The sequence below is a fragment of the Narcine bancroftii genome, chromosome 4 (assembly GCF_036971445.1).
Source record: "Narcine bancroftii isolate sNarBan1 chromosome 4, sNarBan1.hap1, whole genome shotgun sequence".
Lineage (NCBI taxonomy): Eukaryota > Metazoa > Chordata > Chondrichthyes > Torpediniformes > Narcinidae > Narcine > Narcine bancroftii.
Genome location: NC_091472.1, coordinates 34462764 through 34479609, shown reverse-complemented (window position 1 = coordinate 34479609; position 16846 = coordinate 34462764). Strand labels below are relative to the sequence as shown.

At 44.3% G+C, this 16846-nt stretch overlaps 1 long non-coding RNA gene across 1 annotated transcript in view; it reads right to left on the bottom strand.

Annotated features, from left to right (window-relative positions):
- Nucleotides 1–16240, bottom strand: part of LOC138759801 (uncharacterized) — a 78282-nt gene extending 62042 nt beyond the window's left edge. The window contains exon 1 of the long non-coding RNA XR_011355095.1: nt 16135–16240. This is a non-coding gene — a long non-coding RNA (uncharacterized lncRNA). The remainder of the gene's footprint in view (nt 1–16134) is intronic.
- Nucleotides 16241–16846: the final 606 nt, after the last annotated feature.

The window sequence follows — 16846 nt, the reverse complement described above, 5'->3', positions numbered from 1 at the left end:
GCAAAATCTACTGCTTCTGGAGGATAACAGTGTCAAAATAAGGAAAACACTCTTAGTTTTGTATATTTTTAAAAGACAATTAAATGCTGATTGTAAACAGTCTTCTATTTCAAGGAACTTCGTTTCAATAAGAAGCTGCTGTGTACTGGATCCCTACACAAACCACACCTGACTCTTAATAAAGGGTTTCAGCTTGAAACATTTACCATCCTTTTTCTCCCACTGATATTGAGCTGCTGAGATCCTCCAGCAGATTGTGCTTAACAAAGCACTATGTGATGTTCTGAGGTCTTGAAAAGTGCCATAGAAGTCAATTAACTGATGTAACTGATGAAGACTTTGCTCATTCCATCTGAACATTACTGTTCTTATTTTAAAAGCAAAAAAAAATGGCTTGAATAGAACAGGAAATATCAAGTCAGTGAACGGTTTCCATAGAAACAGTTAGGTAGTTGTACATTGGTAAGCAAGCTCCCAAGCACTTTGACACAGATGTGTTTCAGGGGATTAAATGTTGTGTATGCACATATTGACTGTGAATCCTATTATTTGCAGCGAACAATGTAACTATTAAATGCTTTACATGCCTAATAAATCATTTTGTAAGAATCTTAAACATTCATAAGCTTATTTTTAAAGACAGTCATCCTAGTTCATCGTCCACAAACCCCTAACACCCAGATCCTATGCAATATCATAACAAGAAATCTGCCATGTAACTGTCTCAGCAAAGTACTGTCAAATCTGAGTGGATCACATCAAATGATTTAATAATCAGTAAACCCCAAATGACAACGTTATTACCTCCTTGCTGTCTACTGGGTCACCTCAAGGCTGTGTGTTTAGTCCCCTGCTCTATTCCCTCTACACACATGATTGCACAGTCAGATTTAGCTCCAATGAATATTAGAAATCTGCTGATGACACCACTGTTGTTGGCCGAATAATGGGAAATTATTAGAAACAAAATATAGGGTGGAAATTGGGAATCTGGTTGTGTGGTGTCAGAACATCAATCTTGCTCTCAATATAAGCATGACCAAGGATTTAAGGAAGTGGAGGGGGGGAGGGGGCGGTCTTGGGGGGGAAGGATATAAGGAACCATGCACCACTTCATTGATGGTACTCTGTTGGAGAGGATTAGTACCTTCAAGATCCTGGGAGACTGGGACTTCTCCTGGAGCCAGCACATTGAGGCACTGTGCAAGAAGGCACACCAACACTTCTACTTTCCAAGATGCCTGAGGACATTTGGCATGTTGTTGAATACTCTCTTGACCTGCTGCAGGTGTACTGTAGGAAGTATACTGGCTGGTTGTATCACAATCTAGTTTGGAAACTCAAATGCCCAAGAATTCAGAAGCTTGCAGTAAAGGGCCAAGTCCATTGTGGGCACCAACATCCTGTCCTTGAAAATATCTATGTGATACACTACCACAAGAAGGAAGCCATTAAGGATCCACATTGTCCTGGTCACAATCTCTTCTCTTTGCATCCTTCAGGCAGAAGGTACAGAAGCCTGCAGACCAGCACTTCCAGGTTCAAAATCAGTTTTTAATCCAACTCTAACCTCATCACCTTTGGCCACCTTCCTCCCTCAGTCTCCAACCACATTGTTTCCCACCCCCACACTGCCCAGTTTTACCTCCTACCCAATTATCCAGGTAGATCTGTTGTTTCCACTTTCTCTTCCCCTCCACACCCCCCCCCCCACTCCCCCCTCTGAACTAGGATCATCTTACCTCAATTCAATTTTTTTTCTTTCCAGGTCCAATCCTTCCCCACCTCCATTTGTGATTCCTCACATGCCTGCCATCTCTTCAGTGACTTCAAATTTCCTGAACTTGACTGCCTCATTTTCACTATGGATGTCCAATCTCTTTACACCTCCATCCCCCATACAGAAGGTCTCAAAGCCCTTTGTTTCTTTTTTGACAAGAGACCTAACTAGACACCCTCCACCACCACCCTCCTCTGCCTGTTCTCACCCTTAATAATAATTTATTTGACTCATCCCGCTTTCTCCAAATCAAAGGAGTAGTCATGGGTACTCACATGGGTCCCAGCTATGCCTGCCTGTTTGTTGGCTTTGTGGATCCATTCATACTGCAACCCCACATAGGCAAGGCCCCTCAACTCTTCCTCTGCTGCATCTATGCTGCCTCATGCACTGGTGATGACCTCGTCAACTTCATTCACTGCTAACTCCCAACCTAATCTCAAATTCACTTGGTCCATCTCCAGCAACACCCTCCCCTTTCTTGATCTCTCTGTCTCCATCTTGGGAGACAAGCTTTACACCAACTGGCCAATTCCCACAACAACCTTGACTTCACCACACCCAGTCCCTTGCAAGAATTCTATTCCTTTCTCTCAATTTCTCCATCTCCATCATATCTGTTCCCTAGATGAGGTCTACCAGCCAAGATCATCTGATATGTCCTCCTTCTTCCAAAAATGTGGCTTCCACTCCACCACCATCGTCAAAACTTACCCACATCTCCTCCATTTCCCACTCATCTGTCCTGGCCACCTCTGCCCCAGACACAACAGAAACCCTACCACCCTTCCAGCCTCTGCATCCAACATATTATTGTTAGAAACAGAAGTACCTTCACAGAAATTGCTCGAGACAAAAATTGAGAACAAAGAACATTTATTATACAACAATGCAAAGTTGGATGCTTCCCCTTACCCTGGGAATACACACATACACTGGGGCTCACCCAACTTTTATACATTATACAGTTTATTTCAGTATAGGAATACCCTCCCCCTTACATTCTTCTGCCTCCTGGATAGGTTTGGCATTAGGCAATCCTGCCTGCCTACGTGCTGTTTCTGTGAACTTGGAGGACCAGGGGGTATCCTGTCAGTGTCCCATCATGTCATTATCCTCATTGTCCTTATTCACAAACCTGTCTTTTTTCTAATTTACACCTTCCCAACTCTCAGGGCTCCTTTGGCTTGGCTTTGCGGACGAAGATTTATGGAGGGGGTAAAAAGTCCTCGTCAGCTGCAGGCTCGTTTGTGGCTGACAAGTCCGATGTCTCTCAGGGCTACAACCTCTTCATATGTAGAACTGGCTAATACTGTCTGGGCTTACTAATTACATATGCAAAACCTGCTAATTCTATCTAGGGCTAGAAGACCCTTATCTTATTCAGACTAACTCTACTTCCTACATTCTAATATCCATTTCTTATCCTGTTCACACTGCCTTTATTCATTTACCCGTATATCTATATTAGTTTCCTCATCTTCATATTTTTATATCAGTTTTACTCATCTCTCACATTATCATCCATAAATTTCTGCCATCTACAGCATGATCCCATCACCAAACATATTTTACCCTCTCCTCCCCTCTCTGCCTTCTTTAGGGACCACTCCCTCCTTGACTCCCTCATCCACATCCCTTCCCATTAATTGTCCTTTGGCACCTTCCCCTGTGGCTGCAGGAAGAACCACACTTGCGCCCACACCCTCCCTCGCCATCATTCAGGGCCACAAACAGTCCTTCCAAGTGAAGCAACATTTCAATTCTGTATCCGTGGGATTCATCAACTGCATCTGACACTCCCGTTATGGCCTTCTCTACATCGGAGAGACTGGATGCAGACTGGGATATTGCTGAGTGCATCAGTGACAGGGATCTCCCAGTGGCCAGCCAGTTCAATTCTGCGCTCCACTGCAGTGTTGACATGTCTGTCCATGGTCTCATGCACTGTCAAACCAAGAGCACCTGTAAATTGGAGGAGCAACACCTACTTTTCCATCTGGGCACTCCAACCAGATGGCATTAACATCAATTTATCTGGTTTCTGCTCGTCTATTCCCCATTCTCCCTCTCTTCCCCATCCCTCAGTGTTCTTTCCTTCAGCTCTCCACCTCCTTCCATCTCCATCCCCTTATTTGCTAGAGTGCACCTGTTTCTTCTTGCCTCTGGGCCTGTGCTCCTCCCCCTCCCCCCGCTAACCACCATTTTGCTCAGGCGCATGCCCAGATTTTGTTCATACCTGATGAAGGGCTGAAACCCGAAACGTTGGTTATGTATCTATCTTTGCTACATCAAGTGCACTGCAGACTTTTGTTGAAAAGTTGAAACGGGCGTACAGCTATATCGCGATCGCCAGGCATTACCTGGCACATGACTTTCTTATTCACTCGCTGACAGATTGGGCAACCCCGAGTACTTTGCTTGGCTATGATGTATATTCCTGAGCAATTAAAGGACCGTACAAAAGCATCAACAAGTGCCTGTGTTCCCCAATGTGTCTGCTGGTGGAGCTGATCAATAATCTGACGAGCCAAGGCTTTGTTCAGTACTTGGCGTCCCTCTGCCGTCCACCACAACCCATCGGCAGTTTGACGCATTCCCTGGTCTTTCATATAAACCTCCTCTTCCCGTGAAAAGATGGGAGTCTTTTGAACCTCATGTGGGGTGGAGAGTAACAGCTGCATGTCTATTTTTTTTCTGTGAGTGCAGCCTGTTTGGCAGCTTCATTTGCCCGTCTGTTCCCCTGTGCTTCAGGACTGTCAATAATTTGATGGCCCCGTACATGAACTACAGCTATCTCCTCAGGTAACATAAGAGCATCTAAGGATTGAACAATTAAGTTTTCATGGATCAACTTTTGTCCTTTCCCAGTTATCATTCCCCGCTCTTTCCAAATCTTTCCAAAGATGTGCACTACACCAAAAGCATACTTTGAGTCGGTATAGATTGTGCCCACCTTTCTCTCTAAACCCTAGAGAGCTCTACAGAGGGCATATAATTCACAGGATTGTGCCGACCAATGACAGGGAAGACGACCGGCTTCAATCACAACTCCTTCATTCCCATCCACTATACTATACCCGCTATAACGAATGCCATCAATGCAGCGGGAAGATCCATCAATAAACCATCTTTCACCCTCCCATAAAGGTTCATCATTTAAGTCATCTCTAATTTTTGTCTGTAAATTTATCACTTCTAAACATACATGCTCTAAATCATTGGGGACAGTATCAGAATCTGGAGAAACCAAGAAGGCGGCTGGATTCTGTGCTTTGTTCATAATCAGTGTCAAATCATCCCTATCCATGAGAATCACTTCATACTTTAAAATTCTAGAATCAGTAAGCCACCTTCCGGCACGTTGTAAGAGAATGGTATGAGGGGTATGAACTAACATCGGGGCACCAAACGTAATCTTTCGTCCTTCTTCGACTAAAATAGCTGTGGCTGCAATTGCTTGCACACATTCTGGCCAACCACGACAAACAGGATCTAAAGTTTTTGACAGAAAGGTAACTGGTTGTCTAAAGCCTGCCCTCTCTTGCATTAATACTCCCATGGCCACACCATCTTTCGCATTGGTATATAGGTCAAATGGCTTATTTAGGTCGGGTAAAGCCAAAACTGGGGCACTAATAAGACACTGTTTCACCAAGGTAAAATCTTTAATCTCCTCCTCCATCCAGACAACAGTTTCACCCCCTAGAGTCGCAAGTTTATCATAAAGAAATTTGACCAGGCTAGAATAATTCTCAATCCAAATTCTACAGTATCCCACTAAACCAAGGAATTTTCTAAGTTCTCGAGAACTCTTTGGAGGCGGGATCTGCAGAATACCGCGTGTTCTCTCTGGACTTATCTTCCTAATTCCTTGACTAACCAGATGACCTAAGTATTTAACTTCAGATTGAACAAATTGTAACTTTGATTCGCTCACTCTAAGACCCTTATTCCCTAGAAAATTCAGAAATTCAACAGTGTATTGTTTAACCACATCATACATTTTTCCCGTGATTAATAAATATCAACATCTTGTATTAATTGACAATTCTCTCTTGGAGGGGCCTCATCTAGTACCTGTTCTAAAACTTGGCCGAACAAATTTGGGGATTCTGTAAAACCCTGGGGAAGGACCGTCTACCGGTATTGATTTTTCCATCCTGTAAAAGGATTCTCCCACTCAAATGCAAACATGTTCCTACTGTCTATTGCCAACGGACAGGTCCAGAAGGCATATTTGAGGTCAATTACACTAAACCACTTACTATGGGGATCAATTTTACCCATTATCGTATAGGAGTTAGGTACAACCGGATAACAGGTGAGAATGATTTTGTTTAACTCCCTCAAATCCTGCGCTAATCGATAGGTACTGTCTAGTTTTTGGACAGGTAAAATTGGGGTATTAAAAGGTGACATACAAGGTTTGAATATACCATCTTTCACCAATTGGTCAATTACTGGCTGCAGCCCCTTTTGGCCAGCCATAGGAATTGGATACTGTTTTCGTCTAATTACTTGGTCAGGGTCTTTTAAAGTAACTTGCAGGGGAGGAACATCTAACCCTCCTCTATTGCCTCTTTTTGCCCATACTCTAGAATTTATTAGTTCCCGATCCTCCTCTGTTAGTACATAAAATTGAACCCCGATACCTGATCCTTGTGGTCTTGTAAATCTCATCCCAACAGGCAAACTCCAACTTGGGGAACTAGTAAAATATCCTCTGTTATTATCTTTTCTCCCATTTGTATCCTTACATTCTTTAGTATAGGGACCGTAAAATCTCTTTCTCCCACTCCCGAAATCATCACTGTCCCTTCTGTTTTAACACCCTTGGGCCATTGTAAAATACTCAACCGGGCTGCCCCAGAATCTATTAGAAAAGTCACCTCGTCACCGTGGGGTCCTATGCTTAAATTTTCCAATGGTTCTCCGTGCAGCCCCATGGTGTGTATTGACTGAGAACCGTGACCCCCCTATTCATAATCTGCCTCCATCAATGCATAAGATCGCGTCTCCCTGGCTCGCATTGAGCATTCCCTCTTAAAGTGTCCCTCCTTTTTACAATAATAGGAAACTAATACTCCTGTTTCCCAATTTCTACCAGGGTCTCCACGGGGTCCCGGGGATGGTCGTCATCCCCGGAATTCTCCTCTACCCCTGCCTCCGCTCTGGTCTCTACTTCCCCACCCCTGGCGCTCCTCCCAACGTCCAGGAGCTGGCACACAGCTCTTAACATTTCCCTGCTGTCCCTCCACAACTTCCTTGACTGCCTGCATCCAATTCTTAGCCTTTCCTTTCTGTTGATCTTCAGTCCTCTGGACTTATGCCCTTTGTGCGATCTGTAAAAGCTGGGTTATTCCCTGTTCATGCCAATTCTCTGTCTTTTGTAATTTCTTCCTGATATCTGGGGCTGAATTAGTAACAAAGCCCGTCAATACCAACTGTTCACCTGCTGGGGATTCTATATCCAACCCCCCATATTGCTGTAAGGCCGTACGCAATCTATTCAGAAATACAGAGGGGGTCTCCTCGGGACCTTGGGGAACCTCAAATGCCTTCTTAAAGTTCTGTCCTTTTGGAACAGACTCCTTCATATCTTTTATTAGAGTAACCCTGTACTCGTCCATTCGCATGCGACCATCATTAGTAGTCTTTTCCCAATTTGGGTTCGCCAGGGGAAATTTAGCTTCTCCAGGTATCGCCTCTGGTCCCCCTTGGTGTTCCCTATCCCAGACTCAAATCCCTGCCTGGCGAATCATTCCACGCTCATCCAAAGAGTCTTAAAGATAGACATTAATTCATCCCAGGTATATATATTAGGTCCCAAAAATTGATCTAATTGTTCTGCACATCCCTGAGTGTCTTCTATCAGAGAGGTCATTTCCTTCTTAAAATTCCGCACCTCCATACTGGTAAGAGGCACATTTACGAACCCGAGACCCCCCACATCCCCTCCCAAGGGGATTTAATTTCTGGCTTATCCCCTCTTCTATGATGTTCTGAATGACCCTCATAACCAAAGTCTCCTTCCTCTCGTGTCATTTGAGGCGGTAATCTTGTACTCTGTGAGCGGGTCATCATACCACCCCTACTTTCTTTTTCTTTCTCTAACTGTGGAAGAAGAGGGGAAGGTGAAAAAGGATAAAGTGTAGGTGAGAGGGGGGAGATAGGAGCCGGCACAGGGGGAGCATAAGGTGGAGGAAGGGAATATAACACATCTCATCCTTGTATTTCAGGGGCAGAGGGTTCCTCATCCTTCTTGTTCTTACATTCCTTTTCGCTCAAAATCATTTGATCAAACAATCCACTGAGCCAACAGGCTGCATATTCTCTGCTCTCGGTATTACCTCCTTGATTTTGGTAGAACCAGATGTTCAATGCCTGACACATCCAGTCCTCGTCGGATCCGAACTTTGGCCAATATACCGAACTCCCTTTTATCGGATTCTTAACCCATTCCTGATAGCAATACTTGACCATGGTCTGTTTATCTTTCCCACGGGTTTTCCCCGCACCCCAATCAGATAACATTAATCCTAACAGACTATGTTTAGGTATCTGATCTTCCCATCCTTCTCCAGGACAGTTTCCCTTACTACTTACTCCTCCCATACTAGTAGGTAAATAAATTCCTCTTACCGGGATCCAGTAGCTAATCCTAGCGCGCTTCCTTAACGTCCTCCCGTCTTTTGTTCTCAATGCCTCTTCTCGGATATCACTCGCTTCGTCCACTGACCAGTCACCCTTCATCCGGGAGTCCAGCTGAATCAGCCGGGGTGCACCTACCCCCGTCGTTGAGCACTCTGTCAGTGGAGGGAGTGGGATCCCGGACGAGCCCCCATTTGTGAGAAACAGAAGTACCTTCACAGATTTCACTCGAGACAAAAATTGAGAACAAAGAACATTTATTGTACAACAGTGCAAAGTTGGGTGCTTCCCCTTACCCTGGGAATACACACACACATACTGGGGCTCACCCAACTTTTATACAGTTCATTTCAGTGTAGAGATACCCCCCCTTAACATTCTTCTGCCTCCTGGATTGGTTTGGCATTTGGTAATTCTGTCTGCCTACGTGCAGTTTCTGTAAACTTGAAATACCATGGGGTATCCTGTCTGGGTCCCATCATGTCATTGTCCTTATTCATGAATCTGCCTTTGTTCTTATTCAAACATCTCAACTCCCAGGAGTTACTAATTCTATATGCAGAATTTGCTAATTTTTTCTATCACTATAAGACCTTTCTTCTATTATACTTGCGTAACCCTTCCTCACACTCTTAACGGAATTCATCCCTATTCAGCACTTACTTAACTTCCTCTAATCTAGTCTATTATTCTTTATTTTATTTCACTAACTTTACTTCCTATAATCTATTATCTCTCACACTGTGTTACCAAGGGAGCAGGTTACTGTGGGAGCTGCTCCCCAGTGTCGGGGAGGGTAGAAAAAGGAATTTGTTTGGTCACCAACTAGTATGCCTGGTTTCTCTGGTTTGGCTGGCAAATGTGAGCACCCTTACCATCAATATCTGCAAGCAGACAGTGCAAGGTCATTCATCAGGTGCCAGAGCCCTCTCCTAGCTTGGTCATCCTGCTCCTTGGCCTCATGCTTGGGTGCTTCCTAAGCACGTGCTATTTTGTGGTGAGACAGGGGGCATGCCAGCAGGTAGACATCCAGGGTGTACGCAGGACACCCTTTTTCCTGGGCTGGCGTTTGACACCAGGATGCTGTTTTAGCTCACATTCTCTTTCAACGGGTGCCACAGGTTGGATCTCTGCAACGATAGCCAGGAGGAGTCAAAACTAAAAGATAGCTAATGTAGTGAATGTGAACTTAATTTTACATTTAAGAATTTGGACAGGTACATGGATGGAAGTGTGAGAGATGGGAAAACTGATCTAAAATTATGAACATGAAGGAAACTAAAATTCATACATCAGTTAATGGCTGTAACCAGTACAAACAGGATGAGCTTGGGGATTAGGATGCAGGAAAGCAGAGTCAGCACGATTAACATAAGAATCTTCTAGTCTTTGTGACAAGAGCCACCATAAGACTAAGATAAGGAGTGGTAAGGAACAATAGAATGTAGGAAGTTGAGGTAGTCTGGATCAGATAAGGGTCTCCTAGCCCTGGACAGAAGTACCAAGTCCTACATATCTAATTAGCTAACCTTACACAGATTTATACATATTAAATTAGCCAACCCTAGACAGGATGAGCCAACTCTGCATACCAAGAGACTGTAGCCCCGAGAATCAGGAAGGTGTGAATGAGGTCAATAACATGAAGGGACACCAACAGGATACCCCCTGGTCCTCCAAGTATACTGAAACTGCACGTAGGCAGGAAGGATTGCCTAATGCCAAACCTCTCCAGCAGGAGGCAGAAGAATGTAAGGGGGAGGGTATTCCTATACTGAAATCAACTGTATAAAAGTTGGGTGAGCCCCAGTGTATGTGTGTATTCCCAGCGTAAGGGGAAGCACCCAACTTTGCATTGTTGTAAAATAAATGTTCTTTGTTCTCAATTTTTGTCTCGAGCAATTTCTTTAAAGGTACTTCTATTTCTAACAGAAGGGATATGGAGGGCTAGTGAGACTAGGCAGAAAAATAGTTTGGCACAGACTATTTCTGTGGCCTGTTTCTGTGCAGTAATGTTCTTTAGTCTGTTCTACGGTCTGTATCTTGCTGATTATTGTAAAGGTACTGGCTCTGTGTTCATGAGTGTTTCATAGACCCTCACATCGAGAAGAGGAACAGCTTGAACAGGAACAGTCTTCTCCTGTGGGGCGGTGGGGGGGGGGGGTGGTTGAGAGACTCAAAAGGTAGATTAATTAGGGTCCACTTCCGGAGGGGGAGAACCAGCGGGAGGGTGGGAAGCACATAGGAGGTCCCAGGGAGGGAGCTGGGTGGTCTGCCATCCTGTGGGTGAATTTTCCTGCTGGCAGAGATGAGACATTTCCTGTCTCAGCACATCTCTGAGCTCAGCCTTGAGGGCAGGAGAGACTCTTTTGAGTTAGGTGGGGGTGGGGGCAGAGGCAGTGTCTGTGTGTCTCAGGAAGGACACAATCAGCCAGAAGGGACCCCTTTAGCTTTGAGAAACTGAAAAGTCTGCAGTGTACTTTATGTAGCAAAGATAAATACATAACCAACATTTTGAGCTTCAGCCCTTCATCAGGTATGAACAAAATCTGGGCATGCGCCTGAGCAAAATGGTGGTTAGCAGGGGGCAAGGGAGGAGCACATGCCCAGAGGCAAGAAAAAACAGGTGCACTCTAGCAAATAAGGGGATGGAGACGGAAGGGGGTGGAGAGCTGAAGGAAAGAACACTGAGGGATGGGGAAGAGAGGGAGAATGGGGAATAGATGAGCAGAAACCAGATAAATTGATGTTAATGCCATCTGGTTGGAGTGCCCAGATGGAAAAGTAGGTGTTGCTCCTCCAATTTACAGGTGCTCTTGGTTTGACAGTGCATGAGACCATGGACAGACATGTCAACACTGCAGTGGAGCGCAGAATTGAACTGGCTGGCCACTGGGAGATCCCTGTCACTGATGCACTCAACAATCTCCCAGTCTGCATCCAGTCTCTCCAATGTAGAGAAGGCCATAATGGGAGTGCCTTTGAGACCCATCAAATTTGTTTTTTCACTCATTACAGTTGGCCATTTGAGAAAACCCAAATTCTTAAGGAAGGAGACCATGTGGTACCCCAGTTTCTCACCATGCAAGTCTAACTGCTCAGACCAGTCCACTGGTTTACTGTGGCCCACAGCATGCTGGCCAAGCTCCCTAATCCCTCCCTCTCATCGGTCTACCTGGGAATCCTATCCTCAGTACCTGCAGTGGCTTTCTTGCCTCTGTTCCAGAACATCCTTCCCTGCATCAGTGTTCAGCCAAGATCCTTGAAACCCTGCTCACAGCGCCAATTGTTATGTGATAAAACAGATTTGATGGATCTCAAAAACAAGGTCTCTGAACATAGCTTGGTAGTAAATGATTTTATTAACAAAAGACGAACGTGGGGAAGTGGTAGTGGGAAGAAATGCACACTTATAAACGAATGTGGGAAAATCGCAATTGGGATAAAACACACATACACAAAAAAAAACAATACGTTACCTGCCACCCCTTGACTCACTGCAGGCATGGCTCTATGCTACTAGGAACACTAGTTAAAACGCTCCCAACCCTTTAACAGTGCATATCTTATCAACAATTTCTCCAGCGCCGCTCCATGGTTCTAGACCTGGATTGAAGCAGGGTGGTCCATCGAAGATAGCGAAGATTGTGTTTGGAAAAATTGACCTGGAAAGTTGCATTAGGAGGTTTGCAACTTCCCCATTTTAAGAATTATTATATGAAATTTATTAATGGGATGTTTACTGTTGATAAATCAACAGCCTGGGTTAAAATAGAATTGAGTAAAATAGGAGAAAACAGTATGCAGGACTTACAAATGGAATTCAAAAGTGTTAATAGGAAGTAGAGATGTGACTGTTTTCAAATATTTGATTGAACTATGAAATAAAATACATTATGAAATGGGGGGAAAGGTTTGATTTCTCAAAAAATGCCTTTATATCAAAATAGACTTCTCCTTTTTTTATGGATAATCAATTTTTGAGGATTTGGAGTTGAATGGGAATTAAGAAAATAGAAGACTGTTTTGAAGCTGGTAAAATTCAATGTTCTAAATAATACTTTTTTCTGTTATTATCAGGTTAAGGCTTGCTTGGTTGATAAGTTAGGTCCTAATTTGATATTACCTAGACAGAATGAATTAGAATTATTGATATCCAAGGATGGCTTGAATAAGTTTATTTCAGTGATGTATAAATTACTTCAAAAAGAAGCTCCTAAGTTAGGAATTCATAAATCAAGATTAAGATGGGAGGTTGATTTTAATTGATGAAAATGATTGAATGGAACTATGTAAAGAAAATAGGTCAAAAATTATTAAATTTAGATTCAATATAATTTTTTGCATCAATTATATTTAACTCCTCAAAAATTAAAAGAAATTGAACCCAACATTATCAGATTTATGTTTTAAATGTGTTCAGGAAGTTGGTTCATTTTTGCATTCTACTTGGAAGTGTCCTAAAGTAAAACCTCTTTGGTTAGAGGTAGAAAATCTTTTGGAGAAAATATTAAGTGTTAAACTCCCACAGGACCTGATGTTATTTTTGTTGGGTAATATTAAAGTGATTAGACCTAAGTTAAGGTTAACTATGTATCAAATTAAATTTTTACATCTAGGTTTAGCTGTTTCTAGGACGTGCATAGCCTTTACTTGGAAATTAGGGATGGAGAAATGGATGCTGAATTACGTACTTGTTTTCCACTTGAGAAAATAACATAATTTATGCAATAAGTATCTTTTTTTTTAACCTATAAAGCACCAAAGACTTGTGGAATTCATAAATGTTAAATTCTGTGCATAGAATAAGAATGCCTGATACTGGTAAACTTAGAGGAGTGAGAAGTGAGATTGGACTGTGAATCAAATAACTCTTTTTGGAACTTGTATACACATTACATACACGTGTACTTAGAATTAGAAGGGGGTTAAGTTAGGTCAAGTTAATTTAATAGTAATAAGCTAAAGTTTGATCCTGTTTTCATGTTTAAAGATAATTAAAAAGCAACATTTGTTTAAGGAACCATTTGTCTTGGTGAATTTCTATTGTGGCTGGTTTTGGGGTCCTCTGGGCTCATAACAATACAGGATCAAGAGGGAGGAGCCACGGGTACAGTCACAGAGTGGGGTGGAACCATATAGATGAGTGTACAGCAATTCACCACATTCACCCCTTGTTTTTTTTTAAATTTTGTCCAGCAAGGTGACATGGGGAACAAAGTCTTACAGGTTAAGTCTGTCCAGTGACTTGGTCTTCCATTGTGAACGGCAGAAAATCAGTTGTTGTACTGTAGTTGGTGAGTCCTGGACCTCCAGTGCTGTGTTGACCTGCTGGGGATGTGGCAACTCAACTGTGGTTGGGTGCTAGATTGGAGAGACCATGGCCACCACAGGGTGGCGCTCCTGTGCTCCTATTCAGAGGACACTTTGCATGTCAATCAAGGTCAAAACTCACCCCAAGCCATTAAGGTGACCCTTGTGATTGGCCCACCTAAATCACCAGGTGCTGCAGTCCAGGTGAATCACCTAGGCTGACCCCTGCTGAGCCCTGCACTTGGCTTTGAGCCATTGGACACAGCAGCCAACAGGGCCCAGTGATTGCCCCCCCAATACAGCCTGCAGAACTATAAAGGACCATGTGCCCCTTTGTTCTGTCTCGTTTGACCTCTCAAGGCATGTAAATGTCACCGTTCGCACTGGATTGGGGTGAGATCCGAGGTTAAGTAGCTAGAGCCGTATCTCCTTGATTCTGACTGTTGATTGTAGGTATTTAAATAATTTCCCCAGTTTCAGTTGGTTTCTCCCTCATTATCCGAAGTGTATATTTACCCCTTGCATATTGTGTATGTGTGCATAGGTTTATTTAGCATTTCGATCCTGTTGCCCTGTTGCCCTGACCAAAATAAATGTATGTTTTGTACCCCAACTTTGGTCTGATTCTTAACCTGTGAGATCCACACGAACCCTTACAACAGGTGCAGTGGTGTACCCATGAAAGGGGGAGAGGGTGCTGTTTTGTGGGTATGCTCCTTGGGTCGCTCCCCCCCACCACGCACGCGAGATCCTGGATGGAGACAGTTTCCTCACACCCATCCAGGTAGGCCAAGTATGCATATTAGGGGTTCGCATGGAGGAGCTGGACCCTTTTAAAAAGTGGGTCAGTTTTATGGCCCCTCATCTGTTTCCATAGCAGGACTGGCCCTGGGGACGTCAACCAGGATGGCAGGGTGGACCCCAACGTGGATTTCCTGAGGAAGGAGAAAATTTGTTTGTGAGGAGTAGCATTGGTGACAGTACTTAACAGCAACCTGATTGTGTGGAGCGCCTCGGGAAGGACCTCCTCTCAGTGAGACACTGGCAGCCCCCTGGATTTAAGAGCAGGGAAGATGGGCTTCCACATGGTGGGGTTCTCCCTCTCCACCTGGCTGTTCCCTCGGGGGTTATAACTAGTGGGCCTGCTGGTGGCGATACTTCTAGCCAGCAGGTATTGGCTCATCACTCATGAATGAAAATCCTCGGTCATTGTGGACACATGACAGGCACTTGAACGGTGAATTAGTAGCGCAGTGTCCTGATGACTTTGGTGGTGGTCATGACTGGGCAGGGGATGGCAAAGGGAAATGTGAATACTCATCGATGACTGTGAGGAAATGCATGCTGTGGTTAATGGAGAGGAGGGGGCCTTAAAATCCATACTCTCCAGCTGAAATGGGGTAGGTATATTCACCACATATGTTGCAACTTTTGTGATGTCTTCTTTTATGCCTCTCTTGTCAGGGGGAAGGATGTGGACTTGATAAGGGAGTGTGTTTTGTCTACATAATTAGGGATCCACTGGGCGTAGTAGGAAAAGAACAGGCACCTTTTCAGGGCCTTGAGGCTGTGGGGGAGGGGGAGCTCTAGCAGTGGGTGCATGCAGTTGGGGTCAGGCCAATTACTCCATTCTCTACAACACAGCCAAGGATTGTCAGGTAGGTAGTGCGGAAAACACATTTATCCCTATTGTAGATTAATTTAGGTGTTTGGCAGTTGTGAGGAATTTCTGGAGATTGGCGTCATGATCTTCCAGGTCATGACATTATCCAGGTAGGGGAAGGTGGCGTGCAGGACATTTTGGTTCACCATCCGTCCATCTCCCTCTGGAAGATGGAGACACTGTTGGTAATACCGAAGGGGACCCTGAGGAAATGGTAAAGGTGGCCTTCTGCCTCAAAGATAGTGTACTGCTGATCTTCTGGATGCATGGGGAGCTGGTTGTAGGCAGATTTCAGGTCAGTCATTGGTAACACACAATATTGGGTAATTTGATGGACCATGTTCGCATTGCGAAGGAGGGGATATGAATCCAGCTGCATATAGCGGTTAATGGTCTGGCTATAATCAAGTTAATGGTCTGGCTATAATCAAGTTAATGGTCTGGCTATAATCAATCACCATCCTGTATTTACCCCCATTCTTGACCACCACTACTTGAGCTCTCCATAGGCTGGTAGTGGCCTTGATGATCTCCCTCATTCAAGAGTTGCCGCACTTCACCGTCATTATATCGCCTGCTTTTTGTCGCGACTGGTTTACAGTTGGGGATGAGGATCATGAACAGCGGTGGGGGATCGATATGGGGAGTAAAGAGACCACGTGTCGGTTGGGCCGGCGGGGGTGGGGGCATGGAGGGGGCTGATTTTTTGCCTCAGTGACCATACTTCTGGAGGAATTTCGCAGAAGGACCTCAAAACAGCATAGCCAGAGTTCAAAGCAGTCTGAGGCTTCTGGCGATTGTGGGTCAATCTCCATCTTATCAGGCTTCAAGAGTGGTTCTATCATTGGGAAAAAAAATATGGTAAGTAAAATTGATGCGCTATCAATAACTCAAAAGACTAGAGTTACAGAACTATAGGCTTTTATTTACAATAAACTTGAAGGTCATCGTGTGCTGTGACACAGGCTTTCTGGGGAGGGGTTATGGTGTTGGAGTCTTTATGTAGGCTCAAGAGGGAGGAGCTACAGGTACAGTCACAGTGGGGCGGAGCCAGATAAATGAGGGTACAAAAGTTCATCATAACACCCCACTGTGGATTATGGATTTCCTCATCTCCAGAACACAATCAGTGAAGTTTAATAAGGGCACATCATCCAAAATCTCTATCAGTACCGGAGCATGACAGGTCTGTGTTCTTCGTCCCCTGCACTATTCACTTTCATCTGACCACATGTCCACCCCATCTGGCTTGGGATTTCAGCAGGAGGTTGTGGATGCTGCAGAGCCCAGCTCGTTCCAGGATTTCCACGTCAGGGACTTTTGTCCTTCCACGTGATGTGGAGGATTCTGTGGAGACAGCTCAGGTGAAAGTGGTTGAGCTTTTTGGCGTGTCTGCTGTAGACAGTCCAGGTCTCGCTAATGTGAAGGAGGGTGGT